Source organism: Eretmochelys imbricata, chromosome 4 (assembly GCF_965152235.1).
Source record: "Eretmochelys imbricata isolate rEreImb1 chromosome 4, rEreImb1.hap1, whole genome shotgun sequence".
Classification (NCBI taxonomy): Eukaryota; Metazoa; Chordata; order Testudines; family Cheloniidae; genus Eretmochelys; species Eretmochelys imbricata.
Genome location: NC_135575.1, coordinates 93,030,372 through 93,052,795, shown reverse-complemented (window position 1 = coordinate 93,052,795; position 22,424 = coordinate 93,030,372).

Sequence of the window (22,424 nt, the reverse complement as noted above, 5' to 3'; positions counted from 1 at the left end):
TCAGGCCCTTGATGTATTTTTCTACACACAGTTGGCTAGAAACATTAATTGATGCATTTCACTTTCTAAGTTAAATCCTGCTCTGTTTCTAATGACTGTATCTTTCAGTTGTGTCTGTGTATGATATGGTTGGGACCCTGGGTTCCAGTCATGCTGTGCACAGAAAATATACTGAATATGGTCTAAATTTATACTTTTGCCTTTATTAGTTTAAATAACAAAAAGAAAACTTGAATATCTGCCTATGCTTTCTCCCTGTGCTTGGCTATTGCACCTGGACCTAGTTCCCTTTGCCTGAGAGACTCTCAAACCCATCTCATGATCTTGGATTGGCTCTAACTGGACTCACCTGATCTAACCTTGGAGTGACTCAGAAAAAACACCTCACTATCTGTATGCAGGGTTAAAGACCCTGACATTATGGCAGCTCAACAGAAGATCCTTTCAACCCCATGCAAAGTCCTAGAATCTGCCACCCTATTAAATACCTCCCTCCCAGAGTAACACCCATAGATGCCATCCTTGTTTCTCTTCTGCAGAGGATCTAGCGCCAAAAATTCCATGTTGCTACCAGAAAATCTATTATTGTTCTGTGTGGCATTTCCTTTTGTGGTCATGAATAGGTTCCGTGACCCCCTAAATAACTTCTGGCGCTCAGAAGGGTACAAAAGTTTTCCCACTCCCTCCCCAACAGAATTATCCAGGGTAGTGAATGGGTTATCCCACGTGGAGAGGGACCATAAGACCATGACTCATATAGGATTACACCCAAGATATACGTCCAGGAGTCCCTGGTTATGCTTTCTGCAGTAGCTTCATTCTGAGCAAGGCCTCATACACCAATGCTTGGGCACTAGACCTGGTCAAAATTTTTCACATGAAACATTTTTTGATGAAAATTGGACTCTCTTTGAAACAACAAGCTTCCATGAAAAGCTTTTGTTTTTTCAAATTTTTCTACTTTTTCATCAAAAGCAAAAAATTAATTTTTAAAACAATTTCCACTCTTCAGGTTTTTTTATTTCCCTCTCCCTTTGTCCCCTTCTCTTTCTGTCCCCATTATTCATTTTCACCATTGAATGCAATAGAAATTAAAATGTTTGTTTTAAACAAACAGCAAATTTAAAACAAACAAGATAGAAAATTGAACCCTGTGAACCAGAAACAACTTTGAAATTTCAAAATTGTTTGTTTTTCCATCTCTATTCTTGACCACCTCTGGACACACGCCATGTCTTTTAGGCCAATCCATTCCACCTTCTCAGAATCACAAGCACAGAACATCCCTTGGATTCCCTGTGTCCCATGTCCTAAGCAAGACTTCACATCTCCCCATAGTCCATGTTCCATCAAGGGGCAGAATCTTTGCATGTGGCCCTGTTTACCACAAGCAAAAAATATGGGGCTGCTAGTGGCTCTCCCCTAGAGTCTCTGTGAACTTTCTTAGAGTCCCCAGTCACTTCATACTTCTCAACAGTGGTTCATCCATCTGTCTATTTGACTGTTCTTCTAAATTGTAGCTAATGGTGGTCTCTTTGGAGAGTCAGCCTCACTTTGGTTTGTTGCATAGCTGCTGCCAGTGTAGATGGCTGTTGGTACTTCATCAAGTCTGCACCTTCCCAGGTACTGCTCCATCATATCCATTAGTTTCCCCACTACATAATGACAGGTTTCAGAGTAACAGCCGTGTTAGTCTGTATTCGCAAAAAGAAAAGGAGGACTTGTGGCACCCTCTAAGGTGCCACAAGTACTCCTTTTCTTTTTCCCCACTACCTGGATCTTGGGTGTGAGTCAACCAGTTGGCCACTCCATCACATGTCAAGCATACACAAGAATAGGGCTTACCTGGAAACGGTCAGTATTGCTCCACAGAGACTCTCAACTGCTCCAGAACAGCAGTTTTAATGGCTCATAATCTGTAGCTGCATCCTCATCCAGGCCCTAATACGCCACTTGTGCCACTTCCATCAGAATAAGAGCCAACCATGTAAGCCAAGACTTTCTCTCACTGAGCAGCAGTACCTACCATTTGAAAGCCATCAGATAAGTTGCTGGATCATCTTCTGGTCTGTTCTTGGATAGGGATGGTGCACTTGGATTAAATAGTCTTGAAAGCAGCTGCTTCTAGGAACGCGGCTGCTGCTATTGTGCTCCAGCCTGGATTTCCTGCCTTTCCTGAAACTCTTCCCAGTGTTGCTTTTGGGCTGCAGGCTGGGCTTGCTGGGTGCTCCTGCCCCTTCAGAAATTCCAACAAGGATGGTAGCTGTTGTTTCTGCCGGTCTGTCCTCCTGTGCCGGATCAGTCCCATTTTCCTCAGTTGGGCAGAGGCTAGCTGAGCTGGCTTCTGACATCACATGTAAACAAATGGCATTCCCACTCTGCTGTGAAGAGAATAGACACATGGGAACTAGTCCAGATTTACCCCCTTCCTAGGCTGTCATTATTTGAGTTAACAATAAAGGCAAAAAGCATAAATATAAACCCATGATTTTGCCTTGGCTGGTTCTAGTGCTTCCATATAATCCCTCTCTATCTGCCCCCAGAATGACACTCCAACTCCAGGACTGGTGCTTATCTAGCTTTGCAGAAACTTAACAAAGCTACCTCTGTATCTCTAGGCAGGGTTCAGGCTAACGCAGCTGAAGAGCCCTGTTATGGTCCTGTTTTGCATTAACATAATAGACTCCCTGCCAAAAAAGCCCAGAGTCTCAGGCTATTTTTGAACCCACTAAGGGCTTGGAATGCTAGGTTGAATCACTGGCTCTTGCCATCTTTTCACCTCTACGGGCAGCTCAGGGTTTTGATTTGTTCTTTTCCTTGCTGAAAGGAGACCTTTCCATAATCATTCATGTCTGCCACATCTGGGCCTGACTACTGCAGTATATCTTGGTGCTACCCTTGAAGACAACTCAGGAGCTCCAGAGAGTACAAACCGGTGAACCACCTGCTCAGTAGAGTGGGTTTCCATGAGCACGTTATACCTGTGCTCCATGTGCTTGACTGTTTTCCCATCTGCTTCTGAGTCCAAGTCAAGCAGTTGGTTTAATTCTGTATGCCAGCATGGCTTGGAACAGCTCTTCCCATCTGGCTCTGGACTTATGCAACGTTGTAATAATGAGTTCGTCTGAGATGCCGCTGCTGACAGTTCCAGATGTGCACTCTTGGAGGTTAGAGATAGGATGTTCTTAATGGAGGGCTCCTTGTTTGAGTGCTTCCAGCTGTAAAACTCTCTCTCTCTCTCTGGTGGTCTGACAAAGCCCAAGTTTACTGACCTTCAGAACTGTGCCACCCACCGCAGTTAGCCCCCTTCCCTCCCGTTTACATACTGACTCCTTCCCACTACCGTCTCCAATGCCCTGAGATTCCCCATCTGCTACCTCTGGCTCAGGGACTTGTGGACCCTGGTGGGCAGCTGTGGGGGGTGAGAATGGGTGTCAGAGGAAGGGAAGAGAGCTCTGAAAAGAACTGAACTAGCCCTAGCATCAGCATCCCTATTTGGTATCCAGTGATTACAGCTATAGTACCCCTAAGACCTGACACATTTGCGAAAAGTGAGTTTTCCACATCCCTCATGCAGAATAACCTATGTTTCTGAGAGAGACTTAAAATGCATCCAGCATGATCCAGCTTCTACTCTATGTTTCAAAATAATAGATGGCGTGGTATGTACACAAGGTGACTGACTCACTCCGTTTTCCTCCTGTGACCTTTATCTCTATTCAGATGCTAATAATGGTTTAAGCTAATGTTTGCCATTCAAGATCTTAAAGCAATGCTATGCAATGGGCTGTAGACCATAACAGAGCAAGTTACTTTTAACTTTCCTCTTTCCTAAGTCAATACTGGGATAGGCTACAATGAAAAAAAACACCAACATACGGAAAAGAAGTTAGAACCAGGGGCGTGCTTTAGAAGCACTGTGAACAAGCAACTGCACAGGGCAAAGGGCAATTAAGGGGCACTGACAGGTGCAAGTGTGCTGCGGGACCATTTGTCTCCCAGAAAGAGAAGACACTCTGTTTCTTATATATTTACAATGGCGTCTGTCTATTGAAACTGTGTAACTACCTATATAGTTTAACCACACACAAGCAAAATTCCATGGCTCTGACTTCCAGTGTTTACATTGGTGACATTAATAACAAACGCAGGTCTAAGCCTGAAGCTGGAACTCTAGGATCAGCCTGTCAGCCAACCCTCTATGAGCAGCTACTGTCATATTTTCTTTGGAGTAAAGCAGTTCCCTAAATCTTTCAGTTTGTTGGGCTGACTGATACTGGGCATCATACACTCATTTGGGGCACCAGCCCCATGAGGGCAAATTATGATTTTAATATAACATCCGCTATCGAATATGTCTATGCGCAGCTTCTAACAATTTTTCACATCTACATTATGAGCTTTAGTAACATCCTTTTTCGGGCATTTGAGGTACTACAAACTTGGAACGGAACACTTAGCACCATGCACAGTCTTATACCCCCGTGCAAGTGTGTAAAACACTGTGAAACCAGAATGGCTCTGTATTCAGCTTTGCTGAAAGAAATTGGGCTCATTGTGTTTTTATACCTATTTCCAGTTTCTTTCAGTAAAAATGAATAGCATCAAGAAAGCCCTATATTTGTATATAGGTATAAAAACACAATGAGCCCAATTTCTTTCAGCAAAGCTGAATATAGAGCCATTCTGGTTTCACAGTGTTTTACACACTTGCACGGGAGTATAAGACTGTGCATGGTGCTAAGTGTTTCGTTCCAAGTTTGTAGTACCTCAAATGCCCGAAAAAGGATGTTACTAAAGCTCATAATGTAGATGTGAAAAATTGTTTGAAGCTGCGCATAGACATATTCGATAGCGGATGTTATATTAAAATCATAATTCGCCTTCATGGGACTGGTGCCCCAAATGAGTTTATGATGCCCAGTATCACATGAGTTTTTATACCTATTTCCAGTTTCTTTCAGTAAAAATTAATAGCAGCAAGAAAGCCCTATATTTGTCTTTACTGAAAGACACTAGAAATGCCTTTTGAATACATAACGGGCCCAATTTCCAGTGTCTTCCATTTTCATTGCTACATATAGGGCTAAATGTATTACTTTTCTTGCATGAATATGCTAGCAGAATAAGAGGGGGCCTGGAGTCTTTTTCTCCACTCCCAAGACACCCACACAGGAAAACAGGAGGATGGACCAATAGATAGACTTAGGCTGCTAACTATAGCAGTAGATATGGGGCCTGTGCCACACAGCTGCCAGAGGCTGTGATCATATAATATGGGGTGCCCCCCTAGAACCTGCTGGGTGAATGTTGCCACCACTTTTCCTCTTTGGTACTAGAGCACGGCAAAACACTTTTCTCTCTGGTCCTTTGAGCCATTCTGCCTCCATTTGTCTGCCCTCGTTCCAGCTGGGTGCTGTATAGGACATCGTCCCCATTTTAATTCTGAAAAGTTGACAGGTGCTGTATTCTGTTGCAGCTTCTCAGTCAGACTGGTAATCTCCCCTCAACGGGAACCAAGACACTACCTTTCTTTAGGTTTGTTTTTTACATTAGACATCCAGGTCTTGTCTACCCTGGTTTTGTAGAAGACTGTGGATGAGTTGTTAGCTAGTGGGATTTTGATAGCACAATAACAAGAGGGAAGCCTGAGCAATTGATGAGAAATCCCTTCCTCTCTCAGACTATAAGAAATTTGTTGGCAGTTTGTTTGGTTAAGTGTTATAATTCAAAGGTACAGCAAACAGCTGGGATAAATTGTTACTTTGTAATAGGTTCAACTTTAACTGATCACTGAGAATACACCCATTTCAGTTCTCTGGTGCCACAAGGAGGCCTCCAGCAAAAAGAGGAATGAAGAGACTTAATAGTCCTGACATTTTTGCTAAAAAAACAAACAGAATGTCTCTTCTCCTCCTGCAACTTAAAACTCCCCTAAAAAAAATCTTTCAGGCCTCCTTTATAGATCATAAAGAACAACTAAGGCCACAAACCTAATTCTCCCCTTCCCTGCTGCAGCCCACCTTTAAGACACTCCTATTAACCTGCGTGAAATCCTGGCCCCATTCTTGTCAACAGCAAATATCCTATTGAGTTCAGCAGGGCCAACACTTTAGCCCTGGAACCATCTGGAACCATCTGGAGTGTTGCTCCAGTAAATATTTTCAAACCTGCGGGAGCCCCTGCTCTCCTCCCTCCCCCTGCGGGGCTAAAGCCCCCAGTCCCTGCAATCCTCAAGCCCCAAGACACACACCCCCAGCGGAAGTCTGGAGCCCCAAATGGGGATGGGGCATGGGGAGCTCTGGGAAATAATCTCTGAGCATTTAAACCCTGCCTGGAACACATCACTCAGCTATGTAAGTCAAGCCAAGAGACTTCTTGGGGTTGCAAAAATTTATGATAAGCTGATTTTATATCAGTGATATAAGCTAAACAAATACATTGATATCAGACAGGGTGGCCATTAAAGAATATAGTGCCATCCTGATGCATGGGGAGTTATGTAGGCAGGCCTACATTTTCAAAAGCTACTAGTAATTTAGGGTGCTTCAGTTTTTGAGCCTCCAACTTGAGACACCGTAGAGGTGCTTGCTTTTCAGAGTTATTGAGCAAATGCCCTCTGAAAATCAGGCTCTTTCCAAATGTGTCAAGCTGGGCACCCAAAATTACTAGCCACCTCTGATAATGTAGGCCAAATATTCTGGACTATTGTGACCCGCATGTAACTCATAGCTAGAAGAAGGAAATATGCTGCTTTATCACATGACAACCCCCAGCCAATCATAATGTGACAGTGTTCTTGTGCTAAAATAACAATTGCATCCTTGATATTCTTTTTAATTAATTTAGTTAAATAATTGCTTCTATATTATTTGATCTTCCTGCAGAATGATATATTTATGTGCACACAATTACTTGAAACATACTCTGCTCTCAAGGGTTAACTTGGTTACTGGAACCAAACTGAGCATTTTAAAATGCAGCTACCATGGAGAATAGATGTCTTTAAAGCCCTTATATCATATGTTAAACAAAAGGGCTCCCAAATGATGTTCTAGTTTGAATTATTTGTCTTTGCAAATTCTCTGGTTTTATTGCCAAAGAAAAGACATGTACGGCAGCCACATTCTTATCTGTTATACCAATTTAAATCTGGAATATTTCCACCAAGCTAAATGAAGTTACACCAGATTTAAACAAGGGAACAGAATCTGGCCCGATTCATATAGTGCTTAGTTTTCAGAATATAATTTGGGTTTAAAACACTTCCTGCAGCAGCTGGATGTTTCTTTCATGTTTCCTATCTACTAACTGAGCTGGCAAGGCGCTGTCAGATCTCACAGTATCAAAGGCTGTAAAGGGGAATGGTACTGATAGTCAAAAATGGCATAAACAACGTTGTCTGAATTTGGCAACATTGATTTGCTGTTGTAATCCAATAATTGTTGTAGACTGAAAACATTTCAAACAGAACAGACTGGAGACTTTTAAAAGAACAAAGCCTAAGAGAATTCTGTCCATAATTAAATATGGCAATTAAGGGGCAATTGTCAGCTGGGGTGGATCAGTGCTGATCTACCGCAGTGGAGGATCTGGTTCTTAACCTCTTCTTCATTGGGCCACCTTCATCCCTGCTGCCACTTCCCTGGGGGAGCTATCTGCGGAGTGTCATACATGCAGTGAATCTGACGGGCCTCAGACTGGCACTTCCTTGTTGTGTATACAATACTAAGAAGGAAGGTAGATTCGTTTCATGATCAGATGCAGAAAGGGCTGATAGATCTGACTCTGTTCATCAATCATTTCGGAATGAACTGTCTTGGGGCATTATGATATTTGACAGGACATTTTCAGAGGCAAAAAACCCACAGTTCTATAGTGTGTCAGGAGGTAAGAATACCTTCAGACGAGGGCTTTGCATTGGGTCGCCTCCCAGCAAAGCTCTCACGTTCACACCTACATTATATAGGCTGTTTGAAACCACCAGCGTCCTTTGCAATTTTAGTAAACAGAAAATCTTCATAAAATGAAACCGGCTGCAAATGAGAAGAATTCATAATAGAGATTCCTAAGCAGGAGCCGTATTTGTCTTTGCTGTCGTGAATAGAGGCAGCAGGTGGTTTCAGCGAGACAGGGGCAATGCTCTGTACAGAGGTAAAATTTGAATTGTCGATGCAGAATCTGACCAGTGTCACTCTGGTCTGTTGCCTGGCGTCCTTGAAAGAGGGTGAGTTCTCTGGTGGACTGGAGCGCCCTCTAGTGGTGTTAACTGTAGCCACCAGGAAATGTCTCCGTGCTTCAGAGAGAGGATACGTTTCTCCCAAGGTTTACTCTTCTCTAACGCTCCCGCCCTATGAAGGCGCGAGGGTGTTACTATGATTTTAAGAATAGTGCAGACACCGCCTCCAAATTGCTTGAAAGCGTCCCTTACCATCCGCTAAACTCTTGCAACAACAAGCCCCAGCCCACGCTGTGCAATGCGGCTGCCGCCGCCGCCTGCAGACGTTTTATTTCAAGCCTCCAACAGATGTTCATACCGTGATACTCTGAAAGTCGCACAGCACGCAGATTAATAATCCTTTCTCTGACTAACAACACACCCCAGATCCTCAGGATTTAATGCTCATCCTCATGCCATCTGGAGGCTTTTGTGTCCGAGACCCCCTCCCCGCGCCTCCCCTTTTGAGGCCATTAGTTGACTTTTTCATACCTGTGTCCTGCCCTGTCCGTCGAGCTGATCTACCAACGGTACATTTAGCTCTGTACCCATTTCTAGCTCTGCCACAGCCTTCCTGGGCAAATCTCGCTGTGTCTCAGTCCCCCAGGTGTAAAATGGGAATAATATGCTTCTTGCCTCCCAGCCTTTGCCTGCCTGGGCTCGATGGTGAACTCTTCCCAGGCCGGGACTGTCTCTTACTATGCGGTGCCGCTACACAAAGCCTACCACAGTTGTGCACCAATCCTGGGTAGGGCTTCTAAGTGTTGTCATGTAAATACTAACATGGGGACACGCCTTTGTCTGTCTCTTAAGAAGGCTGGGGAAAGCAATTTCACTTAGGAACTGATGGCAGAAAGTGGTGCAAAGTGGCGTGGGACCTATGGAAATTCTGGCTAATGCCCCTACTGCCCCAGCGAGCATATCCAGGAGTCAGTTTTTCCTTGCCTCTCTGGGCTGGATGAGCTCACCCCTACACTGGGTTAGGGCTGCTTCAGGCCCAGAGCAGCCTGTTTATTCTGCCACAGTCAACACGCAGGGCAGGAGCCGAAGGAAAACAAAGCTTGTTTTCAGAGAATACAACTTGCAGCCTTTTTTTTTTTTTTGGACATCCTTTAACGTTAAAAGCCAAATGCAACAAGTAAAACATCTCCACGTTGTTGCAGCAGCCTCAGCAGAAAAAACTTTGGGCACATCTACCTTAGCCAACAATTATTATGAATAAAAATAAAGGTAGGAGGAAAGGGGGGCGGGGGGAACTAACCGTTAACTTCTTTTGTCTGGCTCAGCTCCCCTGCAGTGTCACTGGATCCCTGCTATTCAAAGCCAAATTATGTTGAACAAACAGATTGAGTGGAACTGGTGTTGGGGAAGAAGAAAAACATCACAGGGAGACTGTAAATGTGTGCACGTCAGCAGAGGGCCTGGCTAGCCTTGTCAGACTCAATCGAGGTGACGACTGGATTTCTTTTTCTCCTCTCTGCTTTTGTCTTCACAACGGCCAATGTAGTGTCTCTGGGAAGCTTGATTTGCTTGCTCGGCTAGTTGTTTAGTCTGGCAGGGATAACAGCCCTCTTGCTACCCTCCTCCCCCAAATGTGGCGACAAACGGAGGCGCTGAGAAGCCCCCTTCTGGAGGGTTTGGTGGGTCTCTCTCCGAGTTCAGCGCTTGAAACAAGATTTGTGCTTTGAAACTAAAGGTGACATCGCGGGGGGTGTCAATACACCAACCCAACCCAACCGCGGTTGTTTCTCCTAGCCTTTCAAGCAGCTCTTTAAGAAATCGTCCTGAAGTGACTCGAATAACCTCTGATGCTAAGTGGCTTAACGATTCCAGAGCAAAAGCTGGGGGCGCGTGGAAATCAGGCTGCTTATGAAAAGTTGCCGAGACGCGAGGAAATTTGGTTTCAGTGTTTCTCGCTTGTAGGGCTCATTTGCCCGGAGATCAGAGATGATTTCCCAAAGGCCATTTCCTGTGGCCGCTGATGCACATGCTTCTCGGGTGCATTCGGATTTAAGGCTCGGGCTGGAAAGTCTTTTTTTTTTTTTTTTTTTTTTGCGTTTTCTAGAGTAGGGAAGACGTTGTTCTCACTTTTCTGAGTGCTACTCGGCCGCAGGTAACTGGTTGCAGCTGGGAGTGCCCCAGACATGCCAGTCTGAGTGCCGTGCTTAGCAGAGTTTGGCCAGGCTCTGAAAGACGGGGGTGTTGCAGAAAAGTCACAGATCCGATTTGGGAGATTCAGTTTAATGGAGCCAGATATAGCGGCCGTTTATTTAGGAGCCAGGTCAAAACAAGGGATTGCCTACTTCATTCCTTTTGGCTCTCCACTTTAGAACGTGTCGGGAAATAAGCAAGGTTAGCTGCAAAAGTACAAGAGATGCGTGTCCCTGACCTTAAAGAGTGTCAGCTTCAAGGAGAGAGCCACAAAGGTAGGGCGGGCAAGAGGAGGGGTTTAGATGAAATCGGCCAGCAGCACAGTGCTTCAAAGTCCATGCTGCAAATGCTTAAACATGGGTAAGGATAATTAAAACCAGACCTCCTCGAGCTGAGACAAAGGACTCCATCCCCGCTCCATCTGATCCCGACCCCATGTACAAATGAAGCCCGTTAAAAGCAGTGTCCGATCCGATGCTGCCAGGCTCGGAGGGCGGCATGAAGGCACACACACAAGCCAAGGAGCCCAGCGAGCTCTGCCCCGCTACAGTAGAGGCCAGGGGTCCAAATTAACAAACCATTAGCCTGCCTAATAGCCTCAGCTAGTTAAACTCAACCCATCTCGCCCCTGGGCCAGAGGGACGCGCAGGAAAGGGTCATTATTTACAGCAAATTGTTTCTTCTCCTGGGGACCAATAGCGCTGTGGGGGCCAGAGAGGCAGCTTGAAGGCTCCCAGCCCAATAATCAGACCACATGAGCAGCTCTGGACAAGGAACCGCTGCTGGTTTCAACCTCACTACCCAACTACCCCCTTCTCAATGTGGATTCCTCCGCTCCGCTTTTGGACCCACCAAGAGATCTGGACTTTGAAGCACTGGCGAGCTGATCTGTGCATAAGAGCTACCATTGCCTTGCTGGCTGGGCCAGCGCTGCCGTGTATACACACGCTTGAAGTATAGGTTTGAAGTGTAAACATGTACTTTGAGGCAACAGCCCTGTCAGCTGGACTCCCAATGTTTTGTTTAAGACGCGAAGCTCCCATCTGTCTGCCACATAAACAGTCTGGGAAGGAAAGTCCCTCCGAGAGCACAATGCCCTCGGTTTCAGGCTGAACTGCCCTTGCCATTAAGCCGTTGGAAGCGTTTGTAACAGAAAAGGGGGCATTTGAACCACGTGGGGGTAGGGCCAAAAAGCCACCCCCCCCCGCAATACCACCCCCTTCAGGAGGGGTTAACACCTATTTGCTCGATGCGCAGCGAAGGAAAGCCGCGGAACGCAAGAAATGCGTCCGAATCCAGCTGCGCTTGGATGGAATTCGAAGTACAAGAAAATTTGTCACAGAAGCCGAATGGGGAAGGAATGTGAACGGCTTAAGCCGTGTTTGAGGGGAGAGGGCTTGTTTAGGTTTATTTAAATACATCACCTTAAACAGGCTGATTCTGGCAAAGCCATGGGGAACCACAGTGCTTTGAGGGGAGGGTTGAAAATATCCAGATGTTGAATTATGTTTGAAACTGGTTTCTTAACCGTCCAGGTTCCTCCTCTCCCTCCACCAACCTCAACCCCTCCCCCCAACCCAGTGCTTCACGTCCATTCCTCAGCGTTGCTTACAAAAGTGGGCTACATGTGACAGTGGAGTGCCACCTCATCAATGTTTTTGCACGCCCCTCACGGCTCAGTGATCAGGGCAGAAGCCCTGCATTTCCCAAGCCTGTTTCTCAGCACAATAAGTGGAGGAGCGGAGGGGGGTGGGACAGGAGCACAGTGGGGTCTCTCTCTCTCTCTCTCTCTCTCCCAGCAAATGGCCCGGAGGCAGCCGAGATAGTAACAGGGGCAGAGCGGAGCCCTCCAGCCAAGGGCACACATATGGTGTGCATCTCCACTGCTTTCTATCAGCCAGATACCGAGATAAGAAAAAAAATAAACACCCAGCCTTGTAAATGGGAAGGTTTCTCGCCCTCTTCCCAAGCTGGGGACCGCACATGGCCCCCTGCTTGGCTCTGTATAACAATCTTGTAGGATCTTAGAACAACAGAATGTAAAAGGCGTCTTGCTCTTCCCTGTGTAAGCCACGCAGGGCGAGTGACACAGAGGGGGCTGGAGATGACTCAGGGACTGAGATAAACGGCTGAAAATGTCAACACTTCAGGCACCGATCCCCGCAACAGTCCAGAAACAGAGTCAATACACGCTGAATTATTAGAGGTGTTTCCTGCTTCGGAGGCGTGTACACAATGGGTCCGATCCTATCCACAGCTGGAGGCAAAGGGAGTTTGGCCACTGATTTCCGTGAGGGTAGGACGGGGCCTATGGCTTGTAACTACTCACGTTGTATTTACCCGGAGGGAGGAGAGGCGCTAGACATATATTTCGTGTTAGAGATGGCTGTGATGGAGCCAGTAAATAAAACTCTAGGTCTCGAAATACCAGAGTATCCTCCAAATGCGAAGGTACATTTACTTTTTCTCTAAGCGCTGTGGGATCCCACATGGAAGCAGTTAGCGAATGTTTGTTAATGATCATAACAAAGACATTATTCAAATTAGACAGGTAATTACAACCAGAAGGAGCATTCCTTTCTTTTCTTTCTCTCTGTTCTGTTTCTGTCTGCAAGAATGGCTCTCCCTTCACATCTGGTCCGGACACTACAGCATCAGATGTCCCCTTTATCGTTTTAGGGATTTAATACCCAGGCGATAGTCACACAAATAAATCCCAACCGAAACAAAGCTACTTTGCAAGGCTACTAAAGAGTTCTTTGCGATCCTGGAGCGCGTTTGACTGGTGTGAACCTTGCTTTAAAATTCCGAATCTCACTTTTATTTAAACCCTTGTAACCATGCAGGGTTCGTTCGAGGCTTTGTTTTTCCTCTCTCCATCACCCGCTAAAAGAGCAAGGCCATTTGTAACCTTGTTGCTCAAATAATTCCAAGCTGCATATATTGTTCCTTGCTTGCTGATCGATTGGAGCCTGGTATTTATTTACAAGCATTACGGTATCCTGTTAGCATTCCGAACAAGGGGCTGTTCATATATCTGCCTCCAATGATTTCCTGAAGGAACATGTGGAAGCAATAGTGAGGTTGTGCACTCACCCAAGCCGAAGATGCCTTGGTGGAGAACACGCAATAGGCTGCAGGCACCGGCAGCACCAAACAACCCAGTGAGGGGGGACCCTGCAAACGCAGCCCGCGGGCTCTCAGCTTGAACAGGATTACACTCCCTGCCTTTCACAGCTCCCGCTGCCCGGTCCCTTCGGGGGATTTGCGCTTCAGAGACCAATTCTCCTTCGTTTGGGAGGGAGAAAACCACCAGAGTCTATTGCTTGACTTTGAGAACAAACTGCTTTTGTTTAGTAGCGAACAGAAGGACAAGCGCCTATAAAGGCAAGGCGGGAGAAAGGGAAAGCTGTGCAGAAAAAAAACGAGGACGCAATGCTAACAAGCATTCCTCTAGGACACCCTCCCCGGCCGCACGCACCCCTGGACACTCCAAGTTCTGCCCTGGAGAAGGGGATGTGAAACGCACCTCAGCTCCCATTCCTGGGGCTGCAGTGCCCCCTCGCACCCAACAGCTGAATAACTCCAGTTGCACGAAGCTGTGCTCTCTGTGCCTCGTTTGATACGAGCTAGCCAGAAAACGAAGAGCAGCCCCATCTGACTCCCAAGATTACATCAGTCTCTCTCTCTCTCCACACACACTTATCTCCAGCAAATAGCAACAATCGAGCCCGACGAGATACGTGTATCTCCCGGCTGGGGATCAAAGCTCTGGCCGGAGACTATTCTAAACCGAGCCGTTCAAACCCGCAAGGCTTCGCCTGCAATGTCTGTCCAAGCTCCTTAATGCTCTGCGGTGGCTTTGGAGGTTGAGCGAGCCTGGGGAGAGCGGGATAGAACACACGGTCCTCCCACGTGAAACCGCAGGGTTCGGACACCGTTCTCTTTCGTCGTTCCTTTCATTCATAAATACTAGGAGCTCGCCTCTGGCTGTGGGTGCCTGGCGCTTCACAGCCATCCGTCCATCCATCCACCCACCTTTCTACACCAAGCCCCAGCTCAGTCAGGCGTCAAAGACATCACTAAGCTACCAGTTCACTTCCATCTCAGCTTCTTCATCCGTGCCCTGACACTGGGAAAGGGACCCCAGCCTACGCGGCCGCCCCACCTGCCCAGAGCGTGTGTGGAGGGAAGCTCATTCGTGCCATTGGGAACACGGTGGGTTTTCAGGAAACCTTTCCCCCCTGCAGTGCAAAACTCTCAAATTCGCCCCCCATTCCCCGGCCATATGGCTCCACTTGCGGCCCCTCCTCTCCGCGGCTGGAGGTTGACTGGCCCCCCTGCCTGCGTAAGAGCCGCTGGAGGCTGGGCTTCAGGTGCGGACCGGACCAGGGAGGCTTTTATTCTGAAGGGGCAAGGGGGGGGGGCTCATTTCCTGACAGCTATTTACTTAACGCAAATGATTAGTTTTGGAAGGATGGACTCGAACATCGAATCAATTACAAGACGCGGTCTCTGAGAGCATTGCAGTCTGAACTGGAGGGAGCGAGGGAGGAGGAGGAGGAGGAGGAGGAGGAGGAAAAGTCAGAGAGGACGTGGACATATTTTTGACTCTTTCTCTAGACTTTTCATTGCGGATTAACGTGTGAACGGGAAGGTAAGGGGGGGGGTTTCCACTTTTTATGCTAGCTGCAGGGGACGTTGCTGATCCGGATCCAAGGAATGGAAGGTTGCTGGGGATCAGCCCCTGTGTGGACTGAAGAGCCGGGGCACGGGGGCGGCTCACCTCCTCAGGGGATCCTCGCTGGAAACTCTAACTCTGGAAGTTTGCGCCTGAGCCTCAAAGGGCTCTGGAGGCTTTCGCTCGTCGGGGGGCAGCTACCTCCTTGGGGGGCTCGCACGGGGGGTTCTTAGGGCTGGGAAGGTGGTTTGTCCCAGGAAGGTGACGCTTTCCCCCTGAATGGAAGCAGCGTGCTTTGTTGGAGAGGGCTGGGGAGAGGGGCGATGGGGGGGGGTTGGATGGAGACAGGGGACGGGCGAGACTCGGGGCACTCGCTGGACCCCAAAAAAGGACAGCGAGGGCACTGGCCGAGGAGAGAAGGATGGACACGTATCACCGATCCCCTTCGGCTCCGGAGAGGGATGGAGCAGGAGCTCCAGTGGCCTGCGGGCAGGGGAGAGAGCAGCGATCGCCCCGGGAGTGGCGGGGCGAGGGGCCCCCGACAGTCGGGACTGGGGGGCGGCAGCCGGGGGACGCGGGGCCCCTGTCTGGAGGAGGCTGCCCCGCTGGCGGAAAGGCTGCGCTAATGACAAACACATTTGGGCTGGGGCGGAGGGGCCACAGCGCCGCATTCCTGCAGCCTGGCTGGGAGCGATTCCGGGGACGGAGCTGCGAGCGGGCTCCGCGCCCCCCTATCTCCAATCTGGAGTGAAGCCCTTTGTGTGAGGACCGGGATCGGTGGAGGAATCTCGTAACGGGAAGGAAAGCAGAGACTTTGCCGAGGAGCCCGGATCAGCTCTCGGGGCAGCGTACTCGGGGAGTTGAGAGGGCTTGGCGAAGGTAAGAGGAGGGTCTTTCTCGGACCCTCCCTTGGCCGCTGTGGTCCCAATCCCCCCTTGGCTTTACCTAGCCCTCCTTCCCTCCATCAGGTCCGACCTGCCATCCCTCTCTTCCATTGTTCCCGTCGTGGTTAACACCCCTCCCTCGTCTTTTCCTGCGTCTCCCGAGCCCTCTCCCCCAGCGGGCTAAAGCGCGTAGAGATCCTCGGGGTGCTGTCTGTCTGCAGGGGCAAATTATCCCCCAACCCGATCCCTGCGCCCGGCGGGTTTACACCTCGCTCTCCGTTCTCCCTGCGAGCGGGGAAGCTGAACTCTAAGCTCAGGGCTGTTACCTGGCGGCGGGCCCAGTTCACACACACGCAGCTGCGCTCCTCGTGCGACGGACATGCCAGAGCCACAGAGCTGCCAGCATGCCCTAGCTGTCTGCCCCGTCTGCAGCCCAGGCGGGCGAGCCCTTTGGGTTGTGCCCAGGGAGTGTAAGGGACCATCAGCCCTTTGCGGCTTGTGATGTGTTTGGTTGGATTTTGTCTGGCGCTGCGGTTGAAACTTGCTGGCCCTGCCATGCTGGGGTCCCCTGGAAAAGTCCCGAGAGGACTAGGAAATGGCTTATTGGCTCTTTGCTGCGTTGCTCAACATTTTTGGACGGGGACCCAGCAGCTAGTAGACACTCCTAAGAACAGGGCTGGACCGTGTTTTGGAGCGAGATGGATCTAGGGAGGCAGCACCAGCCCTCAAGACTCAGCAACACGTCTGGGAACTGAGACAGGGGTAAATCCCAGAGGAGAGCGGGCTGCCTTTAGTTCCTGTGAGGTAATTACAACGACAAACAGAGTTTTAACTCCGCTCCTGCCTGGATTACAGAGTTATTTTCTGTCCGGAGTTTTCAACCCCACCACATGCAAATTCTCCAATTGCTTTGGCGACCTCCCACACCAATGTCTAATAATCCCCGCGAAGGGCGCCTTGCAAACACAGGAATCGACTGCATCCTCCGGGAGCAGATTTGGGAGTGACACGAGACATCTCTCTCCGTGCCCCATGCATCAGACGGGTGGTCCCCGGAATGCGGATTGCGCTCGCCCCGCCGAGCGCGTCCAGCTGTAACTGCCTCGTGTGTCAGCCACGGAGCGTTCCGGGGTTGAGAAGGTGTGAGGTCAGGCAGAGAGAGAAACTCTTTCCTCCTGTCCCCAGTGGACGCCTTTATCTGCGCAGGGGAGTCCTCAGCGTCGGATCCCCTGGAAGGCGGGGCATCCTGCGCAGACAGGGTGAATCCCTAGCCTCATCGAGCCCCCAGGAACAGCGGCTTTGGGGGACCCTGCAGGCTCCTCACAGCCGCTGTGGAGACCTGCTGGCACATGGAATAGTGTGGCCTGGGATTCGAGCCTGAAGCGGGCCCCGAAGGCTTGGGGAGGGGATTGAAAAAGAAGTTCTGAACAAGAGTGTCAGATCAAGGAAAGGTGGCACTTGGAAAACATTTGACTCACCCCAGTAAACACCAAATTTGTGCGGCTCCTCCCCACCTCTGGTTTCGTGTCTGGCTGGCTCGCCTAAGGGTTGTTGCTTCAGCTTGGCAAAGGTCTTGCTATTGTTTCCTATGAAAATAGAGAAGTGGCTGAAATTTGACGTCACTGCTGGGTTCTCTCATTGTTCTTGGGCTCTTTCGGTTCATCCTTTCTCGCTAACTCTCAGCTCCCTCGGCTTTTCCAATATGTAAATGTTATAGATAAGTGTTCCTCAACATGTGTTGACTTTCTTCGCTGCTGGGTACCCTAGGATCATTTGGCCTTCACTATCTCGGAGTCAGTCAATAAAGTGGCAAGCGTTGGCCAGACGTTTAAAAAACAGAACAGGGGGTTTGAAAGCGTGAATGTAAACATTCCCCGCCCCCCAAACTAAACAAACTAGCATCAAGGCAGTCTTTACAATATCCAGTTGTCCTCTGGCAATGGAGGCTGGGCTTCCCGGTTGAGCCCTGTATGTGTAGTGTGTGTGCATGCAAGCCGTAATGCAAAAGTCCTGTAGACTTTAACAGAAAGGGATCACACCGTTGGTTTTTTGAATGTAATCGAGAATTATATTCCCTGCCATAGGATTTTGGTTCAGATAAAGGACATCATTCTTGATTGAAATGTTTAGGAGTTTTTCATAGCACCCTATTCAGTTTCCATGGTCCTTACTGGTTTCATCTCTATTAAGTTCTCCAAGAATTTTCCATATGTGTGAGTGTGTGTTCTTGGGTTTCTGAGCCCACGGTGGAATTTTAACCTGACCCGGTGAGAGCGGAGCTGGGGAGAAGAATGGTTTGATGGATCTGACACAGTTTCCTTCAGGTTGAAATCTCAAACCTTGGTTTCTCGCAGAGGAGCATTGGTTGCGCCCCATAGGGAGAGAAGGAAATTAGTGGCCTCTTCATCTGAGTCCGGTCTGGGAGGGAGGGAGGGAGGGAAGAATTACAGAGCTCCCTCCTTCAGCTGTGTGTGTGTGTTCTATAGGAATGTTGATTCTGCAGTTTTTTCCTGCCAGCAATTGCTGCTATACGTTTCCGTGTGTGCATAAGGGAAACATCTCAGCCTCCTTCCCTAAAGCTGGGGGAGGGATGTGGGGGGCGAGAACACACCTAACCGTTCACCATTTGTTAGCACCGACAGTGGAAAAAGGCAGCCAGGGAAAACTTTCCCCTGCCAACAAAGCCTGCCTGGTTTAAGGAAACTGCTGAGGTCGCTTTCGGCAGCCCCAACGCGGCGCTCTGGGGAGGGAGTGGGGGACGAGGCGTTAGCTAAACGGCTCGCGCTGGAGAGCAGGGCTGGTGCCTGTGGGGTGTGACGTGGTGGATAGGCTGGAAGGTGCCAGACAATGTTTTCCCATGGCAAGAGGCAGGAGTAGATTGTCCAATCTGGGGCAGGCTGGGCTCTGCAAAAGGTCCCGTTTGCAGTGTTGTGCTGCCCCCTAGCAGTCATCCTTACGGTTACCGCCCGAGCCCTACAACGTTTTACGGCATATTGGGCCAGTTTCCACTGTCTGAATAGTAGCGTCCCCTTAGGTTAGTCTCACTGCTTGATTTCAGTGGCGTTACACTGCTGTAAAGCGGGAGCAACACACTGAGGAATCAGGCCTGTGGTTCTTGAGCCCAAGAATTTCCAATCTCAGGGGCCGATCCTGGCATAGGATCCGCTAGTGCAGTTTCCTGCACCAACGCAGAACTCAGGGGCTGTGTCAGTGGATTCAGAGACGGGATCAGACAAAAACAATAGGACAGAAATCGAAGATTTTGAAGTTCATCTTCCATTTGGCTCAAGCAAAATTTGAACTGTGGAGATCTGGCTTTAAAAAAATGCCCTAGAATCAGGGAAGAATGATCTTCATTCTTAGCTTCTTTATTCAGATTTTTTTTTAAAGAAATGTCCCTGCTAAGCAATGATTTGAATGAAGAGAAATATGTCCAAAAACTTGATAAAGCTTCAAGAAGCATGAAAGTATATTTCAAAAGTTCAAGGGAATTTCAGAATCCCCAAACACCAGGTTCCCCTATCCCTAGTCAGAGCTCATCTTACTTTTAAATGATGGCCCTGTTTCTGCAATTACATCAGTGTGTGCAGGGAGGGGACACACAAGAGTCTGCCAGCATGGCTCTGACTATAGGATTGGGGCCATATTTGCTATTGTTTGTCACCAGATGTGTAGACTACAAAGAGATCTTCATACAGCAGTATGGCTTATACAGATTTTGGTACCAAGGAAAGCAGGATGTAGTAAGGTGCATTTTCAACCTCATTTTCTTTGTATTGTACTCTGGGTCAAAACTAGAGGTTGGATGCGTATCATACTCTGAAGGCCTTGAGCCAAAGAGGTTTGTTTCAGCTGTTTCAAAGAGCAGGGTTTTCCAAAGACTGCTTCACTGGGCCCCTCAAAAAGTGCTCATAGCTTAAAATGCAAACACACAGAACCTCCTGCCCCCCACCCCCCGGCTTTCAAGTTAACCTTTCCTTTGGGTTTCCCACTTTAGACTGTCTTCTCTTTTTTAAATTTTAGACCCTGATCCTGCAATTTGATCTGCAAGGAGAAAACTTTATTCCTGTATTCTCTATGAAGTCAAAGGGGCTAAGCATGGGGTTTGCCCCATGGAGCAGACTGCAGGATCAGGGCCTTAGACTGTAAGCTCTTTGGGACAGAGATTGCTGCCTGTGTGTCCTGTAAAGTGCTGGGCACACTGTAAGAACCTAATACAGAGTTAGAATTGATATTTAATAACTGTTGCTTTGCTATGGTACAGGAGAGATATTCAGGCCACCCTGAATGTAAATATTTTGAAAGGGGCAGTGGAGCAACCCTCTCTTTAAGAAAAAATATTTAATTGTAAACTGCATTTTGCTAGTGTATTTTAAGCGGACAATCACAGAAGTGTTTTCGGTTTTGGTTTGCGTGGTCCTTTCCTCTTAGCACTCATGGAAATCTTCAGAACTTGCTATTGTTCACTGTACAGAGGGTCTTGCTTTTGGGGAGTCTTATAAGGAAAGGAGCCAATGACCAAGAAAAGTTACAGGTGGCCGTGTCCACATATTTAAATCAACCTAGTAAATCACACCATTTTCATCCAGTGATTTCCTTTTTCTTACCTGGCTCCAACCTTTCCTGGAAAAGCTCAGTGCTTCCCCAGAGAAGTCAGTTTTAGGGAGAACCTGCACTAAAAGCATCAAACTCATTCCCAAATTAAGATGATCTCATCATTATGTTTCCAAAATCTGAAGAGATAATGGTATTTGGACCTGCTTTTGCAACAGTCTCCACTAGTACTGCAGGTGTGAGTAAGCGTTGCAGGATCAAGTCTTTTTACCAGGGCTCACACGAAGTTAAAATAATTTCCATATAAAATGACAGTTTCAAGTTGATGCATGGAGACTTGGAGTCGCTTAAATTCCATCTCTCGCCTTTGAGGCTGATGCTCCTTTCTGCCGAAGAAATGCAGTTTGGCTGCACTAGTGTGGACCAACACTGCCATCATGTGGCCAATTGGATTAAATGCAGGTGACTGCTACCCAGTGGGAAATGAGGCTATTTTCTGTTATTTAACCATGGATATACAATTCTACTTTCCTGGTGAAGGTCTTTGCCTAATTTATGACAGCATGAAAGGTTGATACCACTCTTTCCTCCCCAGAGTGCTGGTGCTTTCCCTCTAGCATGTGCAGAATGACTGACTGGGTCTCTCATTATTTTCTATATGGATTTTTACATCAAGGTTCACAACATTCTGGATACAAATTTTACCAAATTTTGTTTTGACTTACACACCACAGTCAATGGAACTATTCATGGTGGTAAGCACTGTACTTGATAGCAACTGTTTGGCAGACCAGGTCCTTATAAACAAAGATTTTGATTATATCCCTTTCATGATTTAGTATAATCAAAATAAGTAAATGAAATACTAACAGGTTTCAGAGTAGCAGCCATGTTAGTCTGTATTTGCAAAAAGAAAAGGAGTACTTGTGGCTCCTTAGAGACTAACCAATTTATTTGAGCATAAGCTTTTGTGAGCTACAGCTCACTTCATCGGATGCTATAGCTCACGAAAGCTTATGCTCAAATAAATTGGTTAGTCTCTAAGGTGCCACAAGTACTCCTTTTCTTTTTTTGAAATACTAACATTTAATCTAGACCACTTAAAAAATCTAAATAAACACAATTACTGCTTTACTCTATACACTCTGCTTTATGTATATTGGCAGACTAATTTGGAAATTTGAGCCAGATCTAACATTCTTTTCATGCCTCTCTATTCCTATTATAATCAGTGGGTATCCTAGGGTGTACAAGGAATGAAGGATCACACCATAAGTATGCATACACTGCACATGTGATTATGACCTTGGCCCAGATCTTCAGCTAGTGTAGCTCCATTGACTTAATTTATGTCAGATAAGGATTAGGTCCATGGGGTGTTCTGAACTGAACCTGGGGTGTTTACTGAAGCTGACTAAATGAAAATAGTTAAAATAAAGAGCATGGAGGGCTGGGATGGAATAACTCTTTCTCTTGCCTAGGAGGAGACAATTTTTTTGCCCACTTACTGGCTGGAGCTAAATATACTTACTCCCACCAATAGTTTGCCTAAAGTATTGGCACTGAGTTAGGCAAACAGGCAAAACAAGCATACGCAAGAACCCATTGGACATGGCATGCCAGTGATCATTGTTCTTTAGATGCATGACAATATGCAATTCCATTCAAACTGGAATCATGATGAAGAATCATATGTGTATACCCCTATTCTCTCTTTCTCAGTTGCTGGAGGTTCCTCTGGACCTTGTCCCATAGGTTAATACGTCATTGATGGAAGGTATCAAAGCAATAAGATCTCAAAGAGCAACCAGTCTGTCAATGAAATCCCTACATTGCTGCACTGGATTCAGGTACTTAGCTCCCATTGGCTTGCATGGTAGCTAAGCTGTTTGACTATGTCACAGCATAGTGTCATCACCCATAGTTCCACTGGGTA